Below are 15,307 nucleotides of genomic sequence, written 5' to 3' on the forward strand. Positions count from 1 at the left end.
AAGCCCTGCTTCTACTCCCGTTACTCAATAGAGCACTGGTTCATTTATTATGTTGACAAATAATTATTGATCACCCACTATGTGCCAGATCCCATTACTAGGCACTAAGGATGCATTGGTAAACAAAAGCAGACCCAGTCCCTGCTCTCACGGAGCATATATTCTAGTGGAAAAGAATCAAATATGTGTCCAGTTACAAATTGTGATACATGCCAAGAAGGAAAACTACAGCGGGTTCTGAGGGAGAACAAGGAGGACATAATTTAGACTGGGGGTGGGGGGTGGGAAGCCCTTTCAGAGATGACGTTTATACACTCACGTAACCAACCGGTCAGCCAACTGATTAATCCAGACCAGAGAGGCCGCAAGATTCCACCTGCTGCGATTTACGGAGTTAAAGAGGCTCCCCTTGGGTTTTCCTCTCCGTCAAAGAGAAGTGCTGTAGTCCACAGCCATTTTGCCGTTCGCTGAGGGAAGAGCCCCTGAGATAAGAGATCCCAGTGAGCTCAGAGTAAGGGGTCAGGGAAAGTATAATCTAACTTGGTTTTTTTGGATAAAACAGGAAGGGCAGTGTTCCCCACGCCCTGATCAGTGATTGAGCGGCCGGCCCCTCGCCTCCCTCGGCGCCTTCAGAAAGTGTGATGCTCTGTCGCCACCTGGTGGACGTAACAGGCCATGCATGGAACGGCCCAGCCTCCCCCGTCTGGGGAACAGATCCGGAATGCGGCTTCTTTCGGACGGAGGCCGAAAAGGAGGCAGTAGGTTTGGGTGAATTCCTGGCAGGGGGCGGGTATGGGGAGCAGGATCGAGGGTGGATGGGGAACTGCTGCTTGAAAGTCAACTGACTGGAGACCAACAATGGCCCCATTGTGTCCGGGGCCTTGACCTTGATTTCCTGCCACTCTCATCTCCCGGCGTGGCATCACCCGGGTCTGATTGGCCCGGAGTCCGCTCCGCTACAGTGGGCGGGCCCCGGGGCTGGACACCGAGCAATCGGCTCCCCGAGAACCGAGTCGTGCGACTGGCTCAGTCCCCCGAGGAAACCCAGGGAAGGTGCCATAGGGCAAGGGGCTGGTGCCTTTCAGAAGTCATTTCCTCCTTTTTTCGAAAAGCAATGCAGCGTAGTGGTTAAGGACTGAGATCTGGAGTCTGAAACCTGGCTCCAAATTATTTATGGGACCCTTGGACAGTCTTTAGGGCCACAAACTTTTTTTTTTTTTCCAGCACACAACACGGATACACTTTACCATCGTAAAAAATTATTGCACGATGCAGTAAAAAGAGGAAGCTCCCCACTTGTCGCACACACCAAACCTCAGGTAACTACTATTGTTAGTTTCATGAATTTATATACGACTCTGTACATATGAAAATACGTGATTTAGTGTATGTACTCTGCGGGGCTCAGTTTCCTAATCTAAAATGGGAGTGAAAATAATAGTACTTAAGTCTGAAAAGTTACTGAAAAAGTTACCTGAGATGACTCATGTGGAGCGCTTAGCTGAGCACCTGCCGCACAGTGTCTGTGACTTTTGTTGTCATCATCGCCATCTTTTTGTCTTTGTCATTGACCCCCAGACCTAATTCTGAGGTCTGGATAGAAGCCCTTTCTTCCTCCCCAGCTTACTCTCCCCCCACGCCGTCTTCCTAACAGACTGATAAAAATCTGTATTCCCTAATGCTATGTTTTCTCAAAGCTAGAAAGAGCATCTGGTGTTTTCTGCATGTTCTCCCCTTCCTTCTTTCCTTCACCCCCATCCCTCTCCTTCCCTTCTATAGTTGACCTAAATGGGACCACTCACCCCACCACAGAAAGAACATCCATTCTGACCCAGAGGAGGAGCCTTCATGGCCCATGTGGTGCTGCTGGACCCACAGTGCCTCTACATAAAGACTGCCCCCAGGTAGGGGGAGGGTTAGTGGCTGAAAGGGGGACAGGGTGCGGGCCTCTGTGAAAGACCATGTGGTAGAGCAGTTAAGTGCAGAGTCAGCAATCAGAGTACCCCAAGATACGGCCAAGGGCAGGTCACTTCACCTCTCTGATCCTCAGCTATCTCACCTGTACAATAGGGCTACAATCAGAACCACCATATTCAAGTGCTGTTAGGATAACAGCGTACCTGTAAAGGGACCTGGCACCCACAAAACCAAATAGTAGTTATTATTATGTTGGAAAACAAAATATCATGTCTATTTAGCATTTTATGTTTGCAAAGGGAATTTCCTTTTTAAAACTTCTTTCTTTTTAAAATGAGTCTTTGCAGCATGGAAACGGGAATTCAGTTTTGATTTCCAAGTCTCAGGAGAAAGGTAAATGCCTTTACCTGGGCCTCTGTTGGAGCAGTGAGACTACTTCCTGGAGCTGTCGCTGGTCCCTACGATGGCCCACAGAGCTCCCTCCAGCATAGAGCACCAGGATAACGGACACCGAGGAACCCCACTGTTCCAGAGGATGCAGCCAGACAAACGTCAAACCCATGTGAGTAAGACAAGGCCCAATCCCCTATTCCACAAACAGCCATGGACAGCTGCTGTGTGCCCAGCCTGCACTGCATGGCACCGGAACACAGGGATTTTATTGGGGAAAAAGTCTTATTACACATACTAGCTAATATTTATTCAGTACTTATTAGACGCCAAGTGTGTTAAAGCACAATGAACAAGTCTAAGATAAGATCTTTGTTCTCATGTAGCTTGTTTTTTAATAGTTCTTCTGCATGTGATACTTTCCTCTGTTTTTTTTTTCTTTTTAGGTATAATTTACACACATTAAAATTCACCTTTTTTAGTTTACAGTTCTGAGTGTTGACAAACACAGTCGTGTAACCACCATCACAATCAAAATATAGAATGTGTTCATCACCCCCCAAAATGTTCCTTTTGCTATTAGTGATCAATGTCCCCACACACCAGCCACTGGCAACTACTGATCTGATTTCTGCCCTTATAGTTTTGCCTTTTCTAAAATGGAATCTTACAGTATGTGGCCTTTGGAGTCTGGCTTCTTTCACTTACCATACTGTTTTTGAGATTCATCCATATTGTTATAAATACTAGAGGGTCATTCCTTTTTTCTTTCAAATTTTAATTATGAAAATTTTCAAATATAAAGTTAAAAGAATAAGGCAGTGAACACCTATAAACTTAACACCTAGATTCAATAATTGTTCCCATTTTGCCATCTTTTTAAGTAACAGATATACATAAGCATATATTTGCTGAATCATTTGTAAGAACCTTGTAGATGCTGACACTTTACCTGTAAAGCTTCAATATGTATCACCTCAAAATTAGGACATATGATAAGCATATGTTATCACACCTAAGAAAGTTGACGATAATTCCCAAATGCCATAATTCTGAGTGTGATAGGAAGCCACTGGAGGGTTTTAAGAAGAGTTACGACTCGGTCTTATTTATGATTTAAAGGTTATGTGGAGAACCATCACAAATGCATTAGAATGGCTACAATTTAAAAAATTAAAGTGATAATACCCAGTGCTGGCAGGGATGCAGAGCAACTGTAACTTTCTTACGCTGCTGGTCAGATGCAAAAATGGTACAGCCAGTTTGCGAAAGAGTTTGGCCGTTTCACATAAAGGTAAAGTGAATGTAATCCAGCAACCCCACTCAAGTGAAATGAAGCTCATGTTCACACACAAACCTGTACATAAATGTTTACAGTAACTTTTTTTATAATCGCCCCAAACTGGAAGCAGTTCAGACATCCTTTAACTGGTGTATAGTTAAACTGTAGTACATCTATTTAAGAATACTACTCAGCAGTAAAAAGGAATGCACCATTGATAATATACGCAGCAACCTGTTAGGACCTCAAGGGCTTTATGCTTAGTGAAAAAATTCAATCTCAAAAGGTTGTCTACTGTATGATTTCATTTATATAACATTCACAAAATGACAAAACTATAGAGATGAAGAACAGATTAGTGGTTGCCAGGGGACAGGGAGGTATGAAGTGAGAGAGGGTAAGAGTACAAAGAGGTAGCACCAGAGAGTTGTTCCATGGCGATGTGACAGTTTTCTATCCTGACTGTGGTGGTAGTTACATGAATCCATGCATGGGATTGAAGTGCATAGAACTCTGCACACACCCTCACACACAAATGAATGCAGGTTAAAAAATGGTAAAAACTCAGGAAGGTCTGTAGACTAGTTAACAGTAACGTACCAGCGTCAGTGTCCTGGTTTTGATATTTTACTTTAGCTCTACGTAAGCTCTCTATAAAGCTCTGTACATAAGCTCTATACAGAGGGTGCCAAAAAAAATGTATACACATTTTAAGAAAGCAAAAAAACTGTATTAAAATTGTAATACTCAATATATACCAATAACAAAAAATGAATACAAGTCATGTGTATACATTTTTTTGGCACCCCCAGTATATGATGTCATCATTGTGGGAAGCTGGTCAAAGGGTACATGAGACTCTGTTATTTGGGCATTGGACAACCAGCAGTGCATGAGAGTTACAGTTGCTCTGCATCTCCGCCAGCACTGGGTATTATCGCTTTTTCTTTTTTAACTTAGCCATGCTAATGCATGTGTAATGGTACCCCATATGACTTTTAAACCATAAATAAGACCAAGTTATAACTCTTCTTAAAACCCTCTAGTGGCTTCCTATCACACTCAGAATGACATCCAAACTCTCTCCTGACCTCTTGTGATTCTGCCCCACTCCGCTCCAGCCATAGCGATCTCCTTGTTTCTCTAACACTCTGAGCTTGGTCCTCCCTCGAGGCTTTTCACTTGCAGTTCTTTCTGCCTGGAATATTCTTGCCCTAGGTATCTACCTGGCTCAGTTTCTCACTCCATTCGCTCTCTGTCTAATGTCAACGTCTCAGAGGATTTCCTGATGGTCAAAATGAGCCCCATCCCTCCACCCATCTTCACAATTGTCTTACCCTGTTTTAGTTTTCTCCATAGCACTTATCTCTGCTTGATAAAATACCTGTCCATTACTGAATTGTTGACTGTCTGTCTCCCCCATAAGGACAGGGATTGGCTTTTTTATGACTATCTCCAGTGCTTAACACAGTACTTGGCACACAGGAGACAATAAATATGTGTGAATGACTGTGTATTGGAAACCTCTTGGGACCCTCCTCTCCGCCTTCCAGCCCACCTTGCACTCAGCCATCACCGTGACAACCAGCTTAGAGCAGGTGGAAGCCCGTTGGCTTAGCTATCCCCCACAGCTCTTGCCTCTGCTAGGGCTTCTGACTGGCCTGAAAGTCTGGGGAAGTTAACCCTACTGGGGCAACCCCTCACCAATGGGGCTGGAGTTGGTAGATATACGCCCCTTCTCTGATACTGGTGGACGGTTCTGAGGTGCACTGTGCACTCTCCTCAGCAGGTTCGCAGCGGATTGAGCCCCAGTTGCCCGCAGTGCTGACCAGCTCCGTAGCACAGCGCTGTCCTGGCTCTCCTGCCTTCCTATTTCACTCTCCCCACCCCGCCTTCTTCCGATTCCTGGGATCACGTTTAGAATTAACTTGCAAGCAAGCCCTTTCTCTGCTTTCTCTACCTGCAAGGAGGTAGCAGTGATAGAAAAAGAGCTCAGATTAAATTAGAACAAATATGTGGAGCTTATAGTCTAGTGGGAGAGACAAATAATAATGAAATAAAAGGAAACAAAGTTTAAATAACTGTAAGTGAAGGGGTAGACTTTTCAACAAATGGTGCTAGAATAACTGAATTTCCAATAACGTGGAAAAAAATGAATTCCAGTCCCTATTTCACGACATACTTGACATGGATCAAAGAACTGACTCATAAATTTTTTAAAAAGAAAACTATAAAACTTCTAAAAGAAGAAAATCTATATGAACTTGGGATAGGCAGAGATTTCTTAGATCACAGAACTAATCATAAAAGGAGAAAAAAGGCAGTGTCAAGATGAAAAGGTCAAATTAGAAGAAAGTTTTGCAATACATATTTTTGACAAATAATTTGTATCTACAACATATAAATAAATATTATAACTCAACAATAAGACAAACAACCAAATTAAAATAAGGGTGAAGGATTTTAACAAATACTTTAAAAAGAAGATATACAGGTATCTTTAAGCATATGAAACATTGTTCAACGTCATTAGGCATTAGGGAAATGTAAATTAAAACCACGAGATAATACCATCCGCGTATTAGAATGGCTAACACTTCATAGACTGGTAATAAGTGTTGGCAAGGATGTTAAACAACTGGAGCTTTCATACATTGTTGGCAGGAGTGTGAAATGAAAAATCACTTTGGAAAAAAGTTTGACAGTAGCTTATAAAGTTAAACATACCATATACCCAACAATCTCCATTATAGGTATTTATCTGAAAGAAATGAAAATGTATGTCCATATATAAAGACTTGTAACTGAGTTGCCAAAGCAGTTTATTCATAATAGCCCAAAACTGGAAATGGCCCACGTGCCCATCAGCAGGCGAATAGATAAACTGTGGTAGTTTCATACAAAAGCTCACTACTCAGTAATAAAAAGAAACAAATACTGATAAATACTACAACATGAACGAACCTCCAAAATATTATGCTGAGTGAAAGAAGCCAGACAGAAAAGTACATACTGTATGATTATATTTAAATGAAGTTCTAGAACAGGCAAAATGAAGCTATGGGAACAGAAAGTAGAACAGTGAGTGACTGAGGCTGGCTATGGGGTAGGGGGTTGTTGGCTGGAAAGAGGAATCAGGAAAATTATATAGGTTATGAAAATATTCTGTGTCTTGAGTAGAGTGGTGGGTATTTGTCAAAACTCATCTTACTGTACACCATAAACAGATGTATTTTATTGTATGGAGTTATGTCTCAATAAAGCTGATTTTCAAAGTGAATTAACTATACAGCCTGTGATAAGTTCTACAAAGAGAAGAAAATATGGTGTTATAAGAGAGAATAATGGGGAAGGAAGACTACTTCTGATTGGTTGGCTAAGGAAGAAATCTTGAAGAATGACATTTGAACAGAGATCTGAATGTCAAGAGGAAGCCAGCTATGGAAAGATTTAGGTGTGTGTGTGAGAGGGTGGGAGGCATTCCAGGAAAAGGTTGCTGCGGGAACAAAGACCCAGAATCAGGAAGCAGTTTGATGATCTTGGGAACAGTCTGAAAGCCAGTGGGTGGGGCAGAGATTGGTAGGAGACTGGGTGGAGAGGTGGGCAGGAGCCAGGACTTTATCAGCCCTGATAATGGTTGGGAATTTGAAATGAATAAAATGCAAATCCCTCCTGGTCTAGTGGGGCAGAAAAACATAAGCAAATAAAGACAATGCAGGGTCATGGGCTATCATCTATGGACGTGTACATGGATAGAGAAGGGAGCAGTCAACACTACCTGGGAACATCTGGGAAGACTTCCCAGTGGAGGTGACATTTCAGCCAAAATTTGAAGCAAGAGTAGCAGAGAAGAAAGGGTATTTCAGTGAAGGGCACTATGTCTATAGAAGCCCAGAGGCATGCAGCCCCATAAAATATTCCAAGACCTTAGTATAATGTAAGTCTAGTTGGAGTTCTCCCTATAGAAGGGGAGGTGGCAGGAGATCTCAGGCTGGAGTGCGAGGCTTTTGAATGCCTCGTGGGACTTGATCCTGCAGGGGATGGGAAACGCTAAAGAATTTTAAGTAAGGGAGTATTAGGACCAGGTTTATATTTCAGATGAAGACCTCCAGAATAGGCAGGTGGAAAGCAAGACCACCAGTGGTGGTGTGAGATCATAGAGAAGGCCTGACAGGGGCAGGTGGGGCAGGGAGAAGGCCCCGCTGCTAAGAGGTGACTGGGACTATCCTGAACCTGGGGACTTATGATGAGCCAGCTAAGCAGGACGCATGAGAGAAACAGGTTGAGGAAGAGCTACAGAGTTTGAGGCACCTGAGGGCCATAAATGCCAACTTTTTCTTTTTTTATATTAAGATGTAATCAACGTATAATATTATGTTAGTTTCAGGTGTACTACATAATGATTCGCTATCTGTATATATTGTGAAATGGTCACCACAATAGAAAGTCTAGTTAACATTCATCACCACACATAGTTAAAATTTTTTTTTCTTGTGATGAGAACTTTTAAGACCTACTCTCTTAGCAACTTTCAAATATGCAATACAGTATATTAACTATAGTCGCCATGCTGTACGTTACATCCCCATAACTTATCTATAACTGGAGTCTTGTACCTTTTGACCTGCTTCGTCCATTTCGCCCCCCACACCCCCACTTCTGGCAACCACTACTCTGTCCTCTATATCTATGAGTTTGGGTTTGTTTGGTTTTAATTCTGCATATAAGTGAGATTATATGGTAATTGTTTTTCTCTGTCTGACTTATTTCACTTAGCGTAATACCTTTCTTTTCTGTCCATTCATGTTGTTGCAAATGACAAAATTTCATTATTTTTTATAGCTAAGTAATATTACATTGTGTGTACATATACACTACATCTTCTTTATCCATTCATCTATCGGTGCATACTTAGATGTATATATTATAAATAAAGCAACCGTGAACATGGGGAGATATAGATATATAGATATAACTATATATCTATATAGCTATATCTATCTATCTATTTATCTATCTATCTATCATCTATCTATCTATCTATCTATCTATCTATCTATCTATCTATCTATCTATCTATCTATCTACATGTATCTTTTGAAATTAGTGTTTTTGTTTTCTTCGGATAAATATCCAGAAGTAGAGTTGCTGGATCATATGGCAGTTCTATTTTTAATCTTTTGATGAACCTCCATTCTATTTTCCATAGTGGCTGCACCAATGTACATTCCCACCAACAGGGCACAAAGGTTTGCTTTTCTCCACATCCTCGCCAACATTTGTTATTTTTGTCTTTTTGCTGATAACCATTCTAACAGGTGTGAGGTAACATCTCGTGGTTTTGTTTTGCATTTCCCTGATGATTAGTGATGTTGTGCACCTTTTCTTGTACCTCTTGGCCATTTGTATCTTCCTTGGGAAAATGTCTATTCAGATCTTCCGCCCATTTTTTAATAGGATTGCTTGTTTTTTTACAATTGAATTATGTGAGTTCTTTGTATATTTTGGATATTAGCCCCTTATTAGATATACGACTTGAAAATAATTTCTCCCATTTAGTAGGTTGCCTTTTCACTTTGTTGATGGTTTCCTTCACTGTGCAGAAGCTTTTTAGTTTGATGTAGTCCCACTTGTTTATGTTTGCGTTTGTTGCCTTGATCCAGTTAAGGACACATGAGAAAAAAACAGGTTGAGGCAGATCTGCAGAGTTTGAGGCACCCGAGTTATGGCCATAAATGCTAAATTTTGTATGCATCTGCTCTCTCAGAGGGCTTATTATACCTGAGGATTCCTTGGCCCTGGCTCCACTGATTCAGAAGCAGCGCGTCTAGGATGGAGCCCAGGAATCTGCACATGTACAAAGTGGCCCTCCCACTCTGATGCAGGTGGACTCCATACCCACCCAGATGTCAAGTGGGCGTCTCCAGGGGCCTGGAGCAGGAGGCAGGACAGTCACATTCTCATCTGGACTGTGGCCTAAGCAGCCCAGAAATTCAGGCAAAGTTGGCATCTAAAATAAGGCTTGGAATGTGGTGGGAGCAAAGGTAGCTTGTTTCCACCAGTGCAGCTAAAGATTTGCAAGGGATAGTCATCATGTGTAACTCCTGTCCAAGGAGCCACAGAAATAAGTGGTGGGGCCAAGAGGGAGCATATATCTGCTTTTAACTTGTACCCTGTCCTAGGGTGTGGATTGGGGGGCACGGTGGGGATTCACAGAGGCTGCAGTGAACGGGAGAACGAGCTCTGTGCAGAGAGCAGCTTCTACTCCACACACATCATCTCACCAGTGAACCTTTGCCATAGCCCATGTGGTCACACGTGTTGTTAGCTCCATTTCACAGATGAGGAAACTGAGGCTCCAAAAGGGTTAGCAAATTGCTCTGGGTCCTGTGACGAGGAGGTAGGGGAACCAGGGCTGGACCCAGGTCTCTGGACACCCGTAATCATAGCATTGCCCTGCCTCCCCTGAGTAGAAGTCACCTCATCTCTAATCCTAAATGATCTTCCAAGCAAGGGGAGGGGAGAGGGGTAGAGCACAAGTGTTCTTTGTCCCATCCCTTTTCAGAAGGCGTTTAAATTCTTACTCTGTATGTGTGCTTTCCAAAGAGAAGGCTTCCAGAGCCCAGAGGAGCTGGCACTTAGAGCTCCAGGGTGCAAAGCGAGTTGTAGCGTCCCAGGCAGAGGCACTGGCTTGATCTTCTAAGAATCTCGAAGCAGTGCCGCATGCCTCAGCCGTACCCAAGCAACACAAGGAGGTGGTGGAGGCGGGGCGGCGGCAGCAGCAGCAGCGAATCTGTCCCCAGTACACTACAGAACTGTTTTGCTATGAAGCACACATGGCATATGGCTGCAAAGTTGCTGTCTGGAGAGCAGTTAGAAATGGGATTTTTCATGTGCCAGATTTTACTTCCCTTCCTGAAACAATTCTTGTAGTAAACAGAGGTTGGTTTTCTGATCTTGTTGAGATCCGAAGGATGGGAATTCCTTTCCGCTTTTTAAGTAAAACTATTGTCTTACAGTCTATTGATGGTACAAATGTTTTTGTTTTAAACAGCGAAGCTCTTCTGTGCTCCCTCCCTCCCTGCAAAAGCCAGGACAGGAAGAGGCAGTGCTACCACCTGGAGACCAACTCCATTCCAGTCACAGACCACCCCCAGTGATGAGACCTCCATATGTCCTGTGGCTGCCATCCCTTGGCAAATAGAGTGGGAAGAGGAAAGGCTTGCTGAGCATGGGAGGCCATGGGCAGAGGAGGCAAGGAAGGGCCAGGAAGCGAGTAGAATGTGACTTTTAGCAGGAGAATTATTTTGAGCCACTTCTAGTGCGCTGACAGCATAATGATCATTATTAGGACCTCAGATGTAACGCAGAGCCCGCCCTGAAGTTAAATTTTCCCTTTCAGATAAGTTTGGCTTGTCAACCAAGCATAGGGATGGTTTTCTGCCAACTTCCCCCACAGTAGGGGTTTGGAATGCTCCAGATGCTCCCTCCCTGTCACCTTTCATTAATGCCTTTGCTTTTTTGGTAAACAAGGGCATCATTTTTCTACCTTAGCCTTATAAAATCAACCTGAGAAATGAATACTTTGCGTAAGGACCACAGCTGTATTTGCAGTTTTCTACCCATATTTAGTTTCAGGCTTGCTATCTGGAATCCTACCTCTGCAGGGACCCTCCTGGTACAATGTGACCTCACAGACCTATGATCTGAATTATGCCCAGACAGATTACTTTTCACTTTCACGGTGTTTTAAAAATTAGTTTTCACATCAAAATCCTGTTTGCTGACTTCTTTTGAGAAATCAGAAAACCTGGCTACACTGGACCACATTCCCCTGTGACGAGTAGCTGGAGCTGAATAACTGTGGCTCCCTTTGCACAGAGTTTGTTCCCCAGTTGGCCACTGTCCCCAGTCCCCCCCCCCCCCCCGTGATTCCCCATCCACACCCTAAAAGAGGGTCCAAGTTAAAAGGCAGATACGGAGGTATGAGTTTCAGTCTTGACCCCACCACTTACTTCCTATGGCTCTTTGAGCAGATGTGGGGCGGCTCTTTGAGCAGATGTGGGGCGTCTCTCTGAAACCTGTTTTTAATCCCCAGGAAGATGGGAATAATGAGATAATGTAGGCAGAGCACTGGTAGAAAGCCTAGTCTAGAGGAAGCACTCACCGATAACTTGCCCTGTATGTTTTTTGGTGTATTGACTATTGCCTGTCAGTGACACAGTGGAGACTCAAAGATAGTATACAGACGCGCACACCTCTGGAATGTAAGCTTTATATAAGCAAGGATTTTTAAAATCTGTTTTGCGTATTCCTACATCTCCAGAGCCTGGTATAGTTCCTGATACTCGGCAAGCACTTAGTAATTATGTTGCATGAATATGTGGATTTAATGTTTTCCTGAATACTGATCTTCATATGTTATATGCTAAATTATTGTTGGTCCATTTTATAAATGCAAATGGACTTACAGGCTGATTATTTCTAATTTACATGTTGATTTTTTTCTCATTCTTTCAAAATATCAAAAAGCAGGGAGTTTCTTCAGGGTTAATGGGAATTTCATTGACATACTCAGTTGAGTCACAGCCTGGGACAAAAACATATTCTCCTCCAGGGCTGGGTTTCTCAGATCGTTATCCAAATGCCAGGCAACTTCAGGAATGAGTGCTTCAAAAAGTCACAATTAAAACATACACATTTACGTGATGACTCTTAGAATCCAAGGTGCTGTACGTACATATTTAAGGCATTTCGTGTTCTCTAAAGCACTTTCCTCAGAAGTACATAATACTGCCAAGAGAGAAGGGTGCACTCAGGTGAAAGCAGTGACAGGTTCTATGCCACCATCTCGACAAGGCTCACCCTGAGTACCAGGATTTGCTCCCTCTTGGATGCAATTGTTCTGGAAATATAGGAGAAAGTGAGTTGATTCCTAAGTGGATTCAAACTTACACCTATTGGAATATTCTATTTCATGTGCCTATGGGAACCTTCGATAGGCTGTGGTTTTGGTATCAGTGGCCTGTAGGGGTCAGCTGTGCTTTATTTGCTCGGCATCCATTCCTCCTAGTTCTAGTAACTTTCCTGTGAAAGCCATTCCTTCTACACTTTCAAATGTGGGATGTGGGAGAGGCTAATCACACCCCCAGTTCCAGAGGAGAGAATGGAATTAGCCAAGGTGTCACAACCCCTAGCTGCAGCCATACATCCCGAGAAAAGCAAGTTATCCAGAGCTGTTGCAAACACTATAATGCCAATCTGGAGCTTTTCTTAGGACTGTGGGGAAAGAAAACTTTTATCTGCTAGGACTTTTTGCTGAGAATGTAATTCTGACACTCTCAGAGGGACTGCCTGAGAACAGACAGAAAAGAGAGCTGAGAAATAGAGCAAGATTCCTGGTGACAGTGTTTGAGTGCCTGGATCCAGCTATGCCTGAAGCTCAGATTCACCTGTGGATGTTTGGTTTCATGAGCCAATAAATTCTCTCTTCCTCTTTCTTAAGCCAATTTGGATAGCATTTTAGTCATTTGCAATGGAGACATTCCTGACTAGCAAATTGGAATTTGAAAATGTAGATCAGAAAAAGAGGCACAGGCCGGCCCAGTGGCTCAGGTGGTTGGAGCTCTGTGCTCCTAACCCCGAAGGCTGCCGGTTTGATTCCCACATGGGCCAGTGGGCTCTCAACCACAAGGTTGCCAGTTCAACTCCTCGAGTCCTGCAAGGGATGGTGGGCTCCGCCCCCTGCAACTAAGATTGAACAGGACACTTTAAGCTGAGCTGCCGCTGAGCTCCCGGATGGCTCTGTTGGTTGGAGCAGGTCCTCTCAACCCAACCACAAGGTTGCTGGTTCGACTCCCGCAAGGGATGGTTGGCTGCACCCCCTGCAACTAACAATGGCAACTGGACCTGGAACTGAACAGCACCCTCCACAACTAAGATCGAAAGGACAACAACTTGAGTTGAAAAAGTCCTGGAAGTACACACTGTTCTCCCAATAAAGTCCTGTTCCCCTTCCCCAGTAAAATTAAAAAAAAAAAAAAAAAAAAAAAAAGAAGAAGAAAGAAAGAAAAAAAAAAGAGGCGCAAAACTGTGAGAGTCATTGCTCGAGTGAAAACTAAATCTTGAACCATGGCCAGAAGTAAAGGATGACTTTGCCTCTTTCTCCTTCACATGAATTTCAAATTCCATTAGAACCAGGTAGAGCAGTGAGCTAGGAAACAATAGAAGTGTAAATTGTTTTCCTCTCCTTTCTTTAATACCTTGACACAAAAAAAGAATCTGGTCATTTCTTTCTGGGTTTTGTGCATGTGCTGGCATCATTCACTGCCTTTCTTTTCACATGTGTTTATTTGTCTGCTTCCATGGAGGGAAGATAACACAATAAGCCAGAGGCCAGGTCTTAGTGGAGTTCTCCAGTACTTTGAAGCTCTCTGTACTTGACTCGGGGATTCTACTGGTTTTTGTCATTGAGCCTGTGAGCTCCTAGGAGATGTTCAACTGGTGCAGCATCTAGAGATGCTCATTGAATAGGATTACTGAACACCTCCTCATGCCAGGCTCCCACTTCCACACATGTATGAATGAGTGGGGGCAGGCATTCTCCTTTTCAGGAGGGGTTGTTTCTAGTCCACCATCAACCCTTCTTCACCCTTTGGATCTGTATCTTTGCCATGGCCCTACTTTTCTTTCTGATCAGCCAGAATTCTGCTGTTAAAGGAGTCCTCACAAAATACTGCATCCCATTCCCGTTTCCCACTTGGAGGAGCTTCAGTGGTCCCCTATAGTTTTCATATTGAATCTATCCTCTTCTTCTCGGCCCTTAATAAAACTAATACCGCTAACCATTTGGAGCACTTACTATGTGCCAGGCACCATGCTTAGCTTTCATATGCATGATTTCAGTTAATCCTCCCAATGACTCTATAAAGTAGATATCAATGTTATCCCTATTTTTTTCCAGATGAGGAAACTAATGCAGAGAGAGGTTAAGTAACTCACTCAAGGTCACATGGCCAATAAGTGATGGGCTCTGAATGCAACCCTGTCACTCTGTCTCCAGACCCCATATTCCTACCAGAAGATTCTACTGTCTCAAAAGCTCTTCCATAATCTGCCCTGTCTCTACCTTATTTCTCACAACTCTCCAATTTCCACAGTCTACTTACGCTGGTCTTATGGCTATGCCCACCATTGTCTAATTTTATTGTAACCTTAATGCTGTAAGCACCCTTTTCTGAGTCTCTCTGTACCTCACCCTCCCTTTCAGCAACTCCCCCCCCAACTTCAGGCTGTTTCTCCTTTCTCTCCATCCCTTCTCCCTTCTCTCTGCTTCCAGCACTTTTCCCCTCCATTCTGGCCCAACCCTTACGCACCCCCGCACCCCTGTGCCCACCTCCAGTTTGCCTGCCCCTTCTTAGATCTGCCAAATACCCCAGATCTGGCTGTCCCGCCCTGTTTCCACCATCTTCCTGCCCACTAATCTCTGTCCCTTTGGCCCTGGAATCATGTTTTCAATCTCTTCTCCCCTATCACCACAACTTTCTGGTTGGAGCCATTACTGTTCTCTACCTTTCACAACTGTCTTCCCCCCCCCCCCATTTATTTGCAAGTTTCTTTTAAAAATAAATGTATAAAAGTAAAAAAGTATCACTTAAATAAAACTATTAAATAAATAATTAATAGGACAGGTCGTACTTGGATATGAGTCACACTACA

At 43.3% G+C, this 15,307-nt stretch overlaps 1 long non-coding RNA gene across 1 annotated transcript; it reads left to right on the top strand.

The window, feature by feature from the left end:
• The first annotated feature begins 852 nt into the window (after positions 1 to 852).
• On the top strand, positions 853 to 15,161 carry LOC109451808 (uncharacterized). The gene is made up of 3 exons (XR_012489803.2): positions 853 to 1,319; positions 2,256 to 2,479; positions 14,553 to 15,161. It is a non-coding gene; the product is annotated as an uncharacterized LOC109451808 (long non-coding RNA).
• Positions 15,162 to 15,307: the final 146 nt, after the last annotated feature.

This window comes from Rhinolophus sinicus, chromosome 5, assembly GCF_057876585.1.
Source record: "Rhinolophus sinicus isolate RSI-liver-muscle chromosome 5, RSI-T2T, whole genome shotgun sequence".
NCBI classification, from domain to species: domain Eukaryota; kingdom Metazoa; phylum Chordata; class Mammalia; order Chiroptera; family Rhinolophidae; genus Rhinolophus; species Rhinolophus sinicus.